The sequence below is a fragment of the Lathyrus oleraceus genome, chromosome 2 (assembly GCF_024323335.1).
Source record: "Lathyrus oleraceus cultivar Zhongwan6 chromosome 2, CAAS_Psat_ZW6_1.0, whole genome shotgun sequence".
NCBI lineage: Eukaryota > Viridiplantae > Streptophyta > Magnoliopsida > Fabales > Fabaceae > Lathyrus > Lathyrus oleraceus.
This window is the reverse complement of record NC_066580.1, coordinates 137960530-137964600: the sequence shown is the minus strand read 5'-3', so window position 1 is coordinate 137964600 and position 4071 is coordinate 137960530. Positions and strand designations below refer to the sequence as shown.

General features: G+C 36.3%; 1 long non-coding RNA gene across 6 annotated transcripts; it reads right to left on the bottom strand.

The window, feature by feature from the left end:
* Positions 1–499: 499 nt before the first annotated feature.
* Positions 500–3022, bottom strand: LOC127118504 (uncharacterized). 6 transcript variants are annotated; one of them, XR_007802244.1, is made up of 6 exons: positions 2551–3022; positions 2079–2343; positions 1850–1956; positions 1699–1761; positions 1151–1608; positions 500–827 (listed from the first exon to the last, which is right to left on the bottom strand). It is a non-coding gene; the product is annotated as an uncharacterized LOC127118504 (long non-coding RNA). The 6 variants fall into 6 exon arrangements; XR_007802241.1 differs by having other exon boundaries at positions 1850–2343; XR_007802242.1 differs by having other exon boundaries at positions 1699–1956.
* Positions 3023–4071: the final 1049 nt, after the last annotated feature.

Genomic DNA, 4071 nt, shown 5'->3' with positions numbered 1-4071 from the left:
ATTCATGCTCATTCAGGACCAATCATTGATTCTTGGTTACATATTTCTAGTGTATGATTCAATGATACATTCATATGTTCATCATGGCTCAATTTAATTCAAGGCCTTGTTATCATTTGGATCCGACAATCCACTTCATGTTGTTATTACATTCATCATTGTGTCATAATCTTTTTCCCAATTGATTTCAGTTTCAAATTTATTTTCGAAGTTCAAATTGATTTGGTCCAAAATCGATTTCAAATAATCAAATTTATATTTTGAGATTTAGGTTAATTTTGGGAAATTATTTCGTCATTATATGTCAAATTAGTTTTAGAAATCATTATTTTTTATTTTTATTATTTCAAATTGATTTTAGAAGTTTCAAAGTAATGTTAAAATTATTTCTTACCAAATATGGCCATGTTTGTTTTAAATCAAAATTGACTCCTTCACTCATTCATTGTTGGGATAAAAGTTCAGAATAAGAATTACAGTTCACCAAGCCCAAACAAGATCAGCTTAAGCCCATGACTCAAATTCCAAATTTATATTACAAGGTCCAAGTCAACACTCAAGTGAGAATGGTAAGGCAAAAGTGTCCAAGGGAATACATGTGGGCATCAAATCACAGGATGGCAATTGAAATTACAAGCATACAATGATTGTTCATAAGCTAGCCAATGTCCTGATTATACTACATCATGTTAACGCCATGCTACATAACTTGAGTCGAGATAGAACAAGTTATGAATATGAGGCGTTCAATCATTGATCTTCCATGTTTGGTCCATTCGTGTTCGGTTGTGCATCCATTTGTATATGACATCTCAACCTGTCCAGAACTAATCCAACAAAAGTCATACAATAATAATCTTAAGCCTCACAATAAAAACTTGCATACACCCATATTGATCATGACATGAATAACATTTGATTAACATTATTATTCAATTTTAGAAAATCGATAACCAAGCATCGACCCACAACAAATAATAAGCATTATGCATCATATGTCATTGGGAAGTTGTGTAATATGACAAAGACATATTCTAAGGATGAAGCCACTAAGACATACGCAATGACGACATCGACAGAAATTTACATCTTGTTGAATTAACAACTAGAAGGTAGTGAACATTATGGTTCAATGAGGCGTAAGAATTACCTGCCTAAGAAAAAAACCATAAGCTTTGAAGGGGAGACAGTGGTTAGTGGTGTTGGCGCACTTTAAGGACAAGTTGATGACGATAAAGAGGACAACGACGGTGAAGCCCCCTCCGCAACTCTGAAGCAAATGACATTGGAAGGAGGTTCACTTGAAGTTAAAGAAGAAAATACAAACCAAGCCTGTCTCCTGAAGAGATGGAATCAAACAAATGATACTACTCTGAAGTGCATCAGATGTCGATCCATTTCACTCTGAAACTGCAAGACAGACAAGTGAAGCTAATGATGTTTCGTATAAGAGATGATATCAGTGAGCAAAGGCGGATGCTTAGAGCTTTGGCTGCGACTATTTCCCGAACTCGAGCCAGCTACCCTGTAAACCAATAGGACAAAGTGTACATTGCCTTTGTAGCATCAACAATCCTTCAAAACTCAGTAGAACTCAAAAAAGGTAACCTGCAAATAGCCGACAACAACAAACATCAAAATATGATTGACGTATCGGTCCGAAATGCAAAGGTAGAGATTACGAGCAGGACATCCTACCGCAGAACCACTTGAAATATGTCGCAACATATTGATTAATCGCAGAGCTACCTATGAATCACCCTACAAAATCTCATGCTGCATAAGCTAGGGACTAAGAGCCATGCATTTATGTCAGTTGCAGGGTGCATACAAGGCTGCAATGACATACCTTGAAGATCATCCTTGCAGGCAGATTCCAAGGGGCACCATCTAACCATCTGAGACAAACTATAGGCAAATGAAGACATTGTTGTGGACGACGTGCATAACCAAAATCTCCAAATGTGTCGAAAGGGAGCCACAAATCAGAATCCAAATTGAGCTTTTGAATTAAAGAACATTCAAATATATCAGTTAAAATAGGAGCTTTGCATAAACAGTAAAAACAGAAATCTTACCACAACACGTAAATATTTTATGGCAGTCAATAGGAAACCCAATCCAGGACCATGTTTTCTAAAGGATTTCACTACAGACAAAACTCATGCTTACCACAATCATTTTGGTCCCCACCGAATCTGAGGAAAATTCCCTTCTAACAGAATGATTCTTTTCACCCTCTACCAACTAACGATCCGCACATGATTTAGGGACCTTACTTCACTCTATAAAAAGGAGCATTAAATCATTGAAGAAGGGGACCCTGGAGGAAGCACCGTTACTCTGCAAAAAATCCAAAAAAACGTAAAGCTTCAAAATTTGTAAGGTTCCTGAGATTTCACACTGAATCTTAACAAGCTTGAGCCAAAAGACACTACCCTAACAACAACAAGACAACGACAATCATGCAGATAGAGGAATGTGGAGTATAAGGAAGGGAGTCAAAGCAACAAATAAAGGAAAAGAAAGACAAATATCTAAAGCGATTACCTAAGGTATTCATGGTCTCCAGGCCTTCGCCGGAGTTACGATGCTCCGGTGGAATCCCTTCTCATTTGCTTTAAGTACTTCTGTATCATATTCTTTGTGTATTTACCACCATCCGACTTTAAAATTCGAGGATTTTTGTTGATTGATTGTTGATGTAAAAGACGGATTAGGAGCTAGGGTATATGTTTTTGAAAGTTAGATTTGTTAAACAGAAACTGTTGATGTGCTAAAATTAATTTGGGGCTTAGAAACAGGAGGGGAGTGTGGTCGTTTTTCATTTTGCAAGATTGCGGTTTTCGTGATTGGTATTGTTCGAAATTGGGGTTGACGTGAGGAAGAACACCGAAATGTGTTCATTGTTTTTCCACTGCTGGGTTTTTTTTTTTTGTTGATATGCGTAAGGAGAAAGAGTTTCCTTTAGAATATTGTGACTGTTTGAATGGAAGAAGAGAGAAGTTTTATATATATTTATTCGGACAATGGAAACGAGGACATTTAAGAGATTCAGAATCCGGAATTGATTTTTATTAAACATCATTATTGATTGGTCTTTTTTTTTTTTTTTGATAAGCACTTGTATTAAAACGCACAAGGGTGCAACCCAATACAAAGGGACACAAGTTACAATCCAATAAAATTAGATGGATTAACAAACCATAACTCTCTATTAATATCTATACTCCCTTTAGACAATATAGAAAACCAATCCCACCCAATTGATTTAATAATCAATAAAATCTCTACCACATTCCACATGGAATGTTTAAAAACCAAATTATTCCTAGCATTCCAAATGCTCCAACAAACCAAAGACCAAATAAAAGCGAACATAGACGACTTCACTCTTCCATCCAAAGAGTTTAATAGAAATAGAAGCACATCTTCTCCGGAAACAATAGTATCACTATCCAAATTTTCCAACAAATCATCAAAATTCACTCCAAACCACGAGAACACTTCCTTCCAAATGGTTTTAACTTTACAACACTTAAGAAAAAGGTGGCCAACAAATTCCTCTTCTAACTCACATAAGGGACAAAAAGAACCCTCCACACCTAAAATCACACCTCTATGCCAAAGTTCTTTTCTCGTCGGTAAGGCTCCCAAGATCCATCTCCATCCAAACAACTTGACTTTACACGGAATAGTAGCTTTCCATAATCTTTTAAGTTCACAAAGTCTAAAGCCACTACCAATATGATTAACCGCATTCAAAGTATACAATCGTTTAAAAGCATTCCTGACCGAAAAACCCCCCACATCTCTCCACCAAATTAATTTATCACCCTCATTCATACACGGTTTTACATCCTTTAAGATCTCTATTAACTCCTTCCAATCCTCCAATAATTCACCTACTAATAAGGTGGAATCAATACCCACCTTCCAACTCCAACCCGCATTCTCCCAATATCCACAATTAATCACAAGAGCATTAGGAAAGGAACAAACCTCAAATAAACGAGGAAAAAGAAGCTTAAAAGAAATATTTCCCAACCAACAATGCTTCCAAAAAAGAAT